This window comes from Dermacentor andersoni, chromosome 6, assembly GCF_023375885.2.
Source record: "Dermacentor andersoni chromosome 6, qqDerAnde1_hic_scaffold, whole genome shotgun sequence".
NCBI classification, from domain to species: domain Eukaryota; kingdom Metazoa; phylum Arthropoda; class Arachnida; order Ixodida; family Ixodidae; genus Dermacentor; species Dermacentor andersoni.
In genome coordinates this window covers 134,804,137-134,816,820 of record NC_092819.1, presented here as the reverse complement: position 1 = coordinate 134,816,820, position 12,684 = coordinate 134,804,137, and the positions used below count along the sequence as shown (strand labels likewise).

At 43.6% G+C, this 12,684-nt stretch overlaps 1 long non-coding RNA gene across 1 annotated transcript; it reads right to left on the bottom strand.

The window, feature by feature from the left end:
* Positions 1-1,139: 1,139 nt before the first annotated feature.
* LOC140218810 (uncharacterized) lies at positions 1,140-10,357 on the bottom strand. Its single transcript, XR_011895000.1, has 4 exons — positions 10,264-10,357; positions 6,308-6,399; positions 2,941-3,023; positions 1,140-1,392 (listed from the first exon to the last, which is right to left on the bottom strand). It is a non-coding gene; the product is annotated as an uncharacterized lncRNA (long non-coding RNA).
* Positions 10,358-12,684: the final 2,327 nt, after the last annotated feature.

The window sequence follows — 12,684 nt, the reverse complement described above, 5'->3', positions numbered from 1 at the left end:
GGCAGCTGCTGTAGCCGGCGGCTTGCTCGATGTTCCGGGACGGCGCTGGTGTTGTCTTTGCGGTCCATGCTTGAATTACGGCTTGTCGGGGGCGTCCGGTACATGAACGTAAAGCACCTCCACCAGATGTCACGTGGTGGTGACGTTCAATAACACAGTAGCAATACTGTGAACGAGAAAACTAACTTTTATTGGGCGAACCTGTGCCCACAAAACAGGGTACACTCATACCACAACGATAGCGGCGAACACGCTCGGCGATCGTCGAAAATCTGATCAGCGGGTCAAGCACGTCGGGTTTTATACAACAGTCGTCGAATGTTCCAGACTAATCGTTGGGACCCGCATGCCTTCCACAAAGTTCTACAACATTCGAGTCACGCGACGAAATCAGATAATACAAGGTTCGGCGACAACAGACAGCGGATAGAAGCCTCGATAACTTTCCAGAAACTTCGGATACATGCAGACGCGTCCCGCGCTGTGCGATAACATTTGTTAGGCTGCGAAACGTGGTTGCCCGTTAAATATAAGTACACGTGTCAATAGAGAATGTCGTGATTGAAGCAATCGTTGAATTTTGCGTGCTCCGTAGACAGTTCTGTGTGAATTACGCCTTGGTTGTCAGAAATGGACGAGAAAGTGCGCCGCCGTCTCTTTCACACGATAGACCGACGGGAATCCAAGTTTAGGCTCATCTTACGCGTCTTCATGTCCGTCACGAAATAATGCGCACCATTTAAGCGCACAAATCGGAAATGGGACATTGCCGCGGTAAACAGTCGTGCTCATTTTGTGTGCCTGTGTTGTTGATTTTCTTAACTCGGAGCCAGACTTCATGTTCGCTCTTGGCTTTATTTGAGAATTTATGACAATTGCAAGAAAAGCGCATTTAGTTAACGACATCTGGAAACAGTCAGATACTGTTCTTTTTCTTTTTCAAATCCTCATAGGCCCAGCAAATGAGGAAAATCATTGCTTAAACCATACACGTTAAAAAGCTTTTGTCAATAGCCATAACAGTGTATATCAAAATCAGCCATACAACTTTTCTTTTTAAAATGCTGTATTGGATAGTAATAGGCAATATAGATAGAGTAGAGAAAATATGTATATGCGTGTAATTTACTCACATTTCGCGGTTAAGGGAGAAGATGACCCTTTGGGCATTTGCGGCGTCTTTCTTGTGATAAGGGACGTTGTCATCGTCGGTGGGTGCGGCGAACTGTGCATCGGCTTCGGCTGTATCCATACTGTTGAAAATTGTAGGATTTGTGACGTGAGCTTAGAGGTTAGGGCTGGTGACTTGGGCAGTGCTCTAGTGTTGCGGGTTCTTTCACGCCAAGTTGATTTCTTTCTTGGAAACAAGGTGGCCGCACGGGCCGAAGCTGCCTGCGAGTACAGCGACAGTATCTGAGGGTGCGCGTTTTGCGCGAAAAAAATGCTATCTGCAGTTACACGTAAAAAAATTCGAAATATATCAATTCAATTCATTGGTCGCACTGCCTTTACGCTATCTTAAGAAGTAAGTTGAAGAAAATGGAGATTCAACCAAAAGGAAGAACAAAAACTCTGCATTGAGCGCATTTCTGATATTTCCCTTCCATTACAGACATACATTCCGGATAGCCTTCACTTCACATTTCCATTAAGCATATAGCTTTTCGGTAAGCTCACAGCACCTTATTGTCAGCGTTTCGTTGTGCATGTCTACGTCTTCCAAGTAAGTGCAGTGTCTCCTACTTATAGGGATATTGTATAGTGCAGTATTAGTACAACATTTAATAGTCAACTTGAGGATGGCTTGAACGATTTCGGGTACAAATTGTTTGTAAGCATGAACCTATAGTAATGAGCACCCAGCGCTCCACATTTTCACATGCGTTGGCCAGGTTTTATTAGGCGGATGGGCTTGCCTAACTTTTTATCACGCTCTATTTTGCTGCTACTAAAAAAAAATTGTATATTTTTGTGAGCTTTAAGTTCCACTCGTACATACATTCATCGTTGCAACGCGCAGCAGGCTGGTCGCAGTTGATCAAAGTTTACGTTGCTTGGCGCAGCACAAGCGGAAAAAGGCTAATTTACGCTCATAAAAACGTACTGCCGCAGCAGAGGCAGCATCGTACATCACGTAATGTCCTGATCTGCTGCTTGTAAACGCTACAAAGTACTGACGACCTAAAGTGTTGCTATGCAGGAAGTGTAACTCCAGCTGGTGCCGATGTGACTCGCACTTTAATTTAGACGGTGCACTTTAGAAACACGCATATCCAAAATGAGGGCACATAAAGCGGTTAGGCGCGCCTGACTTTAAGTGCGAGCTTGCAATATAGCCACATTTTAAGTATATTCTCCTGCGCTATTGCGCATTGACATTGCATCTATATTACTTCTCTCGGAAAATACCGTTCGTGAATAGAGCTTAAGGGAATAGAGAAATTATATTGGGAAAGAAAAAAAATTTTTGCGCTCAATAAATCTCGCAGACTTGTAGACCCAAGAAAAAATGCCACCAGACCTCAGGGAGCACTACGTAATAAATATATTACCTTTTCTAGAGCTACTTTCTTTTTACTTTCCACTGTGTCGTGATGTCATGACGCCGAATGTTGTCGCGTGGGAGTAGGTTATTGTAGGTGTTGACCCTCACTCTCGCTCACGAGTCGTCTGCTATGCCGCTACATCGGCCCTCACGTCAACTAGCAGCCTATATAGCAGCGAGTGTCAAAACGGCGCAATGCTTCCATGACACCACATACTGAGTCATGACTACACGATAGAGTAGGTACAAAACAGAAACTAGCTGTAAAAAAGCTATTATGTTTAAATATTTAGGGTACTTTGGAGCCTGACAGTACTATTTCTGGAGTTTAAAAGTTTAGGACCTTCATTTAACGATAAAAATGAAGAGTGAAAGAAGCCCTTATTGCGTGTTACCTTCTCGGTCTCCGCTAACGTCCGGAACCATACTTCCTGCTCGATCTCTGTGGTGTCGGCTGCTTGCTCGTACCTGCGCTCCGCTACCAGGTAACCGAAAAATATTAATGGCATTGATATTATTATTATGTTGCGTGACGTTGCACATTTCAGAAGCTCTCGACCGAAGTGGCGTCCTTAGAGTCTCATGCTTCTGTGCTGTTTGATTATATTGAACAAGTGTGGCACATTTCATTTGTTCACGCGGAATTAGAAGCGCGTTGCTTATGCATAGAATGAGTTCAATTTAGTGCACAGCTGCGAATAAGAAAAATATTGCTTTAAGTTTTCCAACCACCGTATTAGTTGCTTTCTTTTTTTTTTCTTGATGGCTGGCACGCACTGTGGTTTGCTGTTTGTTGGCTAGCAAATAAACAAATTCTTCATTTGCTTTCTCACGTACTTTCAGCGACCTTATTAGCAGTTACGTCGGCATTTTCGTCCTGGGAGATATACACGGCATAATTTTACTGGTCTCTTAGCGCTTGTCTATGTATTCTATTCACATGCCTTCTGCCGATTTACTAGTTTTCCACTGTCTAAAAAAACAATATTGCGAAAACAATCTTATTATCAATATAATCTTGCAAATGTTAAGCATCGGCCGTGGTACCCGCCCACCGCGGTGGCTCATCGACTATGGTGTTGCACGGCTAAGTACGAAGTCGCGGGATCAAATTCCGGCCGCCGCGGCTGCATTTCGAGGGGGGCCAAATGCAAGAACGCCCGTGTCCCGTGCATTGGGGCACGTTCAAGATACCCTGGCCATCAAAATTCATCCGGGGTCCCCCACTGTGGCGTACCTCTTAATCAAATCGTGGTGTTGGTACGTAAAACCTCAGAATTCCTTTCGTCGTCATTGGTTATTAAAACGGAAGAAAATTGTGCGCCGGGATACATAATGCCATTTCACTACTTGCATTCCCAAACCAACCTTCTCTGAAGATAGGTGGAGCGCGTCAGACCCATAAACATGTGAAATTTACTGTCCACAGGTGGTGCGTAATTTGTTTCAGTATTTTGAGGATTGCAAACGTACGTGGCTTCTGCTTCGATCAAAGGGCTTCCAGTGGTGAGTCTATAGAGGGTACGACAACAAGCGTGTCTGGGAGAAAAGATCCGCTCTAGAAAATTTGCACTCATCCCCTGCAATTTTTCAATGGCGTATGACACTTCACATGGTAAAGGGGTCTGAGTCACCTCTTGGGTTTGATGAAAAAACATGATCTGCGGACAGCGTAGGTTGCTGTGAACATGTCAAATATATTTTTTGTTCCTTGCGCTGCAGTTGCAGTCCACTTGCTATTCATCATTTTGTAAATCACTGCTTTTAAACGAGTCCTTCTCCTCACCCGTTTCGGAACATCCGGCGGCTCGAATAAGTTGTCATGTAACATTGCCATAGACTGCTGCTATTGCCTGATGGCTTACACCAATGAAGGGTGTTTGTATCAGTGTGCTTCTTCTTACTGGTACTGTATATATACATGCGCGCGTGTGTGTGTGTGTGTGTGTGTGTGTGCGTGTGCGTGTGCGTGTGCGTGTGCGTGTGCGTGTGTGTGTGTGTGTGTGTGTGTGTGTGTGTGTGTGTGTGTGGCAGAAATTTCGTATAAAAATACGTACTTCTGTAAGTCGTACTATCGGGGACTATGTCGTGCTGGTGCTCGGCCACGGCCACCCAAGTATGAATGAAACTTTCGCCACACTGCTTGTCATTGTCGTAGCGACAGCTGGGTGTCGCTAATTTAGTTAGTTTTAAACGCTTAACTAGTTTCGAAGCACGTGACACTTAACATCAGACTACACGTACGCATGACAGCGCGCACTGTTCTTGACGCTCCTCGCTACAGAATTCGCTTCCAATTGAGCTACTAGTAGCGCTTCTAAGTATACAATTTGGACCTGGCTATACGTAGATCAAGTTGGTGCAGGGCCAAGCAGGTCCGCAATACTTAGCACGATTGGACTGGAGGACATGAGTGCAATCACGCTCTCCAGCCCTGTCGTGCATACTGCTAGCCACTACAGTCGCATGATGCGACTGTAGAGTAACCGCGTGCTTGGATTGGTATCTGTGGGTGACGTGATTCTAGGCGCGTGGCGCCTGACCCAAACGCCAACGCAAAAAAAAGGCCGTCTGCTTCCCGAGTTACACAATGTCGAGGTGTAAGGTCGAAATTCGTTGCGTTACGAATCTTTTCGACGCGGGTCCGGCGTATGGCATCCATCGCTTAGCCGACGTTCGCGCTGCCGACGTACTCGCACGAGCGAACATATAGATGGCGTTTGTTCAACCCTCCGAAGTTGTGTGATTGTCGTTGAAATAATTGTGAAAGAAACCTTGCTACTCATCTCGCTTGATGTGATAATAGCCGCGTGCAACTTCGTAGAAGACTAAACAGCAAAGAGATGAGACACCGCGAGCTCAACAGTCAGTTCAGGGATAGCCTCATAGTTTGGCGCGTCGTAAGTGCGAAAATCGGAAGTAGTGGCGTTCTCCTGCCTATCCCAAATTAAATCTGAGCTGCTCGTCAAGGCGAAATTCAGTAGTCGGAGCGTAGTTCCCACGCCTCGCTCCGCCGTAGCCCTGGCACTGCAAGGTATTGAAGAAGGACCGGGAGCACCGCGATCGGTTCCAAAGAGGTTCTTTTAATTGCCAATAACTACGCTTCTACAGCACGCACGGAAGCACTTTTCGGTGCGAAGAATTTCTGAGGGAGTGCATTTTAACTTCAAATGCATTTGTTTACTTCGATAGAAAGTTGTTCGGGACCCCTTTCAACATAATATTGCCACGCGTGGATGATTTAGCTTTATGACAGTCACCATCTTTCACCGGATTTTCGCTGTAATCAAAGTATAGGTCCGCGCAAGATAAAGAAACTGTATCTAAGGCTCCTAAGGTTCTGTCATGAATTTTATACCGGAAGAGTAATGTTTAATGAGATAGCACGCAACGGGATCAATGTTGCACATCCTCGAATGAGCGCGAACACCCGTTATTACCATGGAATGTACGGTGATGCATGTGCTTACTTTGAAAGCACCCGTGAGTTCAGATTTATATGACAGGCGACTGCTTTCGGTGTTATCATAATGATTCGGCCGTAAGTTTCTTTTCGAGATGCAAGTTTGCCTGAGAAAGTGTTAGATTTTAACGTACACTTTTGACAATGTGTTTTTCTTTACCTTAACTGTAACATGACGTTATATTGCTTGCAGAACAGTGTAAACAATTTACTTATATAAGTGAGTCATCTATAAGGACGCACTGCATTCTCGCGTTAACACATCTCCGCAAACTTAAAAAGAAAAGGAGGCGTATTACCAACGCTCTGCCTTTCCATGAGCAGCATCGCATCGATGGATATCGTCATTACAAAGACGAGCGCACCTGCCAAGTAGAACTTTGCTTTTGACCTGCAGGAGATTAGCGAGGTTTGTCATGACAGCGTCGGTTTTACTAGGAAGACGCAATAATAGTCATTTTGTGGCAAGGCTACGTTTCTGCTCTCTTAAAAAAAACTGAGTTTTATGAGGACACAGGCGCATGAAACACATATTTGTCGTTGGAGAGACACTTCAGAACACTTCTTTTTCTGACTCATGTATCTTTGATAGGTTTGGCCATACCTACAACGTGTACCAAGTTCTTCGAAAGTTGATGGCCTTATGAAATTTCGGATATGCCGACACCATGCATTAAAGTGGCAAATGTTGATCACAGGCGTATAAGAAAAGGACTAGTATGCGTATCTTCTTGCACAAACTGATTCGGCCACTCCTATTTTACACCTTCCCTTTTTATGCTCAAAAAGGGCGATGTAAGGCGATAGTTGTTGACGGCTTATACTTTCTTGTTGCGCCATGTAGTACGAAAAGAATGGTACATGGATAGAGCGCACCATTCGTCTGTTCGTGTTTTTTTTTCTCTCTCCCATTATTCTACTACTTAGCGCAAGAAGAAAGTATCATCGCTTTATGCTTATCTGTGTGGTTTTCGTGACAAGATATGAAGATATGGCTATAACCAATGTCACATGTCTTGTAATAAACGGTTTAGCCCAGAATAACTTGTGGGTGAGGCTCGTACTGCGCAATATTGGCCCTGCGGCACCACTTTTCTTCTAGGGAAGCAATCTTCTTCGCAACACAGTGATAAACAGCAATAAGGACCTCTAAATCATATAGTCCGTGATTTATAGATATAATGCGCTGTTTATATATAATTTGCTGGTGGTTATCAGTTTTCGTTGTGGCTAATTGTCATTTTGCCCCATGCTCCGCTCTCTGCAGCGTAAATTAGAAGTGCTGGTTTGTCGAATGACCAGTACCCCTACATTTAAGGCGTAAGGTGCGATTGTTTCTAGGGACAAATAAAGATATCTTTTTTTGGCGACCTTTTATGACAAGTAACATGGTGAACGTTGAGACAATAAATAAATAAAAAAAAGTTTCAATAGACATCGCTGGCAAAGTCTCCTTTCATGTACTTTAATGGTCACAAGGTGGTCAGATATGTATAGAGCTTTAAAGACAAGCGTGATTTGCATTTCCCCCTAATTTGCCGGTACTGGTTTCTTCCGTTTTGCCGAATACAGATCAACTTGGCATACTCACTATGTGCAACTGGGCACATGGTACTGGATATGTGACCGAATTGACAACTTGGGCCATTTAGTACATGCAAATGCGTAAGTGTTGCTAGGTATGTGTCCAAAATGACAAGTTGGACTACTCTGTATGCGCAACTGGACATGTGGCGTTGGGTATTTAGCGGAATAAACAAGTTGGGCAACTGGGTATGCGCAATTTGTCATGTGGCACTGATTGTGTCAAAATAGAGAGCTTGGACCACAGGGTAAGTGAAACAGGGTACGTGGCAATGGGCAGATGAATGTTCTCGGCCTGTTCATTAAATAGCTATCTTCCAAAAGGTGAATGACCGAATAGGCAAACAAAAGAAGAGGCGAGAAATTAACAAGTCGTCATCGGTTTCTGGAGCGTAGAGCGAACGACCACAAAAAGAAGGGCAAGACGACGTGCAATGCGCAGACTGCCAACTTCGTGCATGGAAAGCCTACAAGATAAATATTGAGGCTGAAAATATTTTGAGGTCAGCTCCTTAGTTCACTGGCACGCCGTCTGTTAACCTTTGTCATAAGGAACTTCTTTTCCATTGGAGTCAATGATTTGCTCATGCGTGGGGCTTTTGTGCGAGCGCATAAAATTGTGCTCTGGAAACATAAACATCTGGATGTAGCTTGCGCTTTTTGCGTCGTTTTGTCATTCCTTTTGTGGTCGTTTCTTCTGAGCATTACAACCCGATGATAGTGAAACAACAAACCTGAATTCCCACCATCTTGAGAAACCAGTCGGCAACGGAAAACTCATCAACTTGTTCACAGGGAAGGAAAGAAAGCGGTATCTAAAGGCCCGCCGAGGTTGATTGCTGCTCGGATGTTGTGCTGCTGCATGCGGTCGCGGGATAAAATCCCTGCCGTGGCGGCTGCCTTTCGGTGCAGGTGAAATGCAAAAATGTCCCGTGTTGGGTGCACGCCAAAAAACCCCAAGTGGTCAAAATTAGTCCGGAGTGCGTCACTATGGCACGCCTCATATTATTATCATGGTTTTGGTACGTAAATTCCCTGCAATAAATTGAATAAAACTTATCTAAACCAGCCGAGTGCGTTGAAAGAACTAAGTGCAACTAAACCTAACCGTAGCATGTGTTATAAATAAGTGTTGAGGTACAGAGAAGTGAAGAGGTAGGAAACAGTAACAGTTTACTGTGAAGAAGCAAGTTAACAAAATCCGAAGAGTTCGTTCAGTGAGCGAAAAGCGCTGATATACATTGAAGCGAAGAAGGACATGAGAAAGCAGCACAGTAACGTAGCCTTCAAACAAAGTTTAACTTAACGCGAATGCTCAAATATACGTGGAAGCCACCAATTTTCTTTTAACTACAGTTTTTCTCATCGCATGTAAACTAGCTGCCTTCTACAACAACCCTTCTTTGAACCCTTATGTGTAGGTGTCTTAGGAATGCAACAAACAAGCTACTCTAAGAGTACAAAAATTTTAAGTGAGATAAGTGCACAATAATAAACATATACAGCTTAATTTGCCGTACATCAACCCTAAAGATGGGCTTTCTACTTGTCTACCAAGACAACATTACTCCTGAAGGAAAAGTAACATATGTATAGTTGTTACGGAAATGAAAACTTACGGTATTGCTGTTGCGGAGAAACGAAGAAACATCCAGTGTTTGTTTGATAACATTTGTAAAATCGCTTGTTGCAAGTGAAAAAATTCGCGTATGGTCCTGCAGCAAAAAGCATCGAAGTTCTTTCAGTTGTGAGGAGATATATTTGGGCGGTTCAGAGGAAAATATTTTTTCGTTGTATCAGTAGTCATTCGCTTCTTTTGGAAGAATAGTAACCATACGCTTTGTGATAAAATATTGTAGAAACATGTGTAGTTTCATTGTCAACTGTAAATCAATAGTAGAAGAAAGATTTGTCGGAAAATGGGGCCGTTCTGTTTCGTCATTTGTAAAACAGATCAGAACACAGAGGCGTAATGCAGAGTACTGTCAGAGAGAAGGTTTTCTACGCTAACGCGCGCCGAAACTGGAAGCAAGATTAAAGAGTAGAAAGTGAGAACTGTTGCGGTAATGTGTACACTTAATTTTCAGAGGCCTGATTAGGTAATAGAGTTTATTTCTGACGGAATAAACGTGCAGTAAAGCTTCAATAGTTTCTTCAGAAATTGCAGCGATGCAACTGTGGGTTTAATGGCAACCGATTCTGTGACCCTTGTATTTCAAACCTGAAGGTTCATCCAACTATTCTTTTATCCTGTTTCCCTTCGTATTATGGTCAAATGTATGTTTTTTTTTTGTAAAGGCAGTAGACAGTTGCTTCATTTTCAATCCTACTTCCCCTAATGTAAATCACCGAAAATAGTGCACGTGCTGCTCTCCTCCTTTTTTAGTTGTTTCTGGTGCAATCTTACTTCTAGTTTCACCTGTTGCTAAAGTAAACTGTTTATAGGCCCTAAACAATACGAGAAATATGAGGCAACGGAAAGAAATAACTATTACGCCAACCCAGGCTTCTTGTCCTCTACAGAAAGTGCCCTGCAAGAGCCTTTTTGCATGTTGTGCCCTTAGGAAAGCGACCGCGATGCTCAAGGATTTACCCCCGCGCTTCGCACCCAGCTGAGAAGTATTGACATCTTTAAAATACTCCATATATGCAGCCTACGTAAGAGACTTACGCGAGTCATTGTAGATGGATGGTGACGTAGACGGGCCCGCTATGTCTGAACCTTTGGCCGCGGTGTTGTATGCCGAGGACCATGACAGCTCAGACAGCTCATTACGTGAGACATCAAAAAGAAAACGCATCAAATAGACGTATCACAATAATATGCGCATTGAAAGTTTACTGGATATATCTACAACATTAAATATGTGGCATTGAAGAAGTTGCAGTCGGCCCGAAAGGCTCAACACTGAAAGCGATAGGAAGGCTTTAGACATTTATACAAAATAAGATAAGTAATTTGACCGCATGTACAAGTTGCAGTAAACATTCGCTTAGTAACCACCCGATGACCAGGAGCATTTGCCTTCAGAACCCTCTGCTGTTGAAGAGCACCGCTAGATAGGAGCGGGTGCAAACTTCTCCGAAAGCGAACATTTCTTTCCTGCGTTCCCTCGCCACTGTCCACTGTTCAGTGTCTCCAAAACTCAGTATAGTCTACCGCCAAGACTAGACACCCTGAAAGACTGCTCACATGAAGCCACCATCCATACCAGATAGCCTATGCGTACGTGCCCTTCGCCCGGATAACCTCAAAGCAGTCAATGCACGGGCTGCGATGTGCTCGGTCGCACGGGCTGCCACGGTCGGGCCAAAAGAGAAGCGCTCGGCTGCTCTAGCCTCATCGTAGGACATCGCAGGCTCGATCAAGTGACCTCCAACATTAGGCGCGTGGGAAGAGGGCGCGCATCAAGCCACATTTTCTTTTTTAGCTTGCAAACGCACGCTTGACCTGGCACCCGCAACACATCACATGACCACCAACGAAACAGTTTGCTCGCACTTGGATTGTATTAGCACGGTGACAGGAAAAAGTGCGACTGCAGTAAGTGTATAATTTGTAACGGAATAAATTGACATGAAGCCTGCTTGACAGGCTGATCATTAATTCGCTTCATACATAAGTACAAATCAATCGCATTTCGCTCTCGTGTTCACGTCGTTACCTTAATAATTCTAAATATTCCGGACATGAAGCATGATCAATGTGACACAGGTAAGACATTCCAAAATAATATAACGCCTCAGTGAGAGGCCGCAATGGCGTGCAGATCCACCTGAAGTGCACAAACTGTGAATTCAATACGGTCATTGTCAATCAAAGCCAATAGGTACGCTCCATTGTCGAAGAAGCTTTTACGTTCAAACATCGTTCTTACCATTTATGTCTAACCAAAGAGCATAGGCCTTTCCCACCGCCGGAGCGGTTTGTTTAACCTAAACCTGCAGTGGTAGCAGCGATAACTCTTGACCATTCTAAATGTCCGCGTGTTCCGATCACCGCGAACGGAGCTCAAGCAATGAAGTGCTTGGACGTATCTTTCTGTTACTATTTGCCGCTATGAATATTACGATATTGAGGCATACGATTCGGTTTTTGGTGCAGAGCGTCTAAGCAAACGCCTCGCAAATAGTTCAAATCGAAAATTATGTAAAGATGATGGCAGGGTCACTGCAGAAGTGCTCCTGTGGTCCCATTGCTGGAGGAAAAATGAATTACGTGTATATGCTTTAGATCAATGATTATTGCGACCATATACGAAGCTCTTGAACTGCGGCCAGAATCAAGACGAGATTTCCATTTTAATTTTAAGAATTCATAACCTTTCAGCTCATGGTGTCATAGCCAGCGAAAATGCCAGGTTAGACATCGAAAGGGTGTCTGTCGGCTGCTTGAGCACCCTTCTTTTTTTCGTCTAGGTTACATGTTACGCTACCAAAGTAGCGAAATCTCATGTAAACAAAAAAAGAGTTTGCACTTCGTATCCATTTATTTGCTCGGTTTAAAGCTGACATTTTGTTTTATTGAAGCGTGAAGTGTGGAAAAATGTGAAACTTCCGACGCAGCACCGATATCTCTCCAGCATCATGGGCCAAGTAATGTGCAACAGGAAACCGTTGTAGTGTGTAAGGAACAAAAATATCGATTTCAGATAAACAGGTGAATAATTTTTCTATCCTTTCAACAATTTCAATGTTGAAAAAAAAAAAGAGAAATCTCACAAGCCTTTCTAAGTGACGTCATAACTAGTCTACGCTACGATCAACAATGCCTTTTACAAGCACATAACCTAGTTCTCAAAGCTACACTGGTATCAGAGATATAATACATTTTTAAAGGGATTTAGGTTCACTAACCTTTTTTCTAATGACCATCTCGTTCCATTTCATTTCTATAATGCCACGTTCAGCACCTAAATAGCGCCTAATGAGATTACATATTGCTACACGTATAGCTTCTTATTGTTCCTTGAAAAGTTGGTCCGTAAACCAAAAGCATCGTTTGAAAATGTGTGGGCTTTAATTGGTACAAATCAGGATAAATCATCCGGCGTTTATGTTTAAAGCCGATAAAGACGCGGGAGCCAACCCT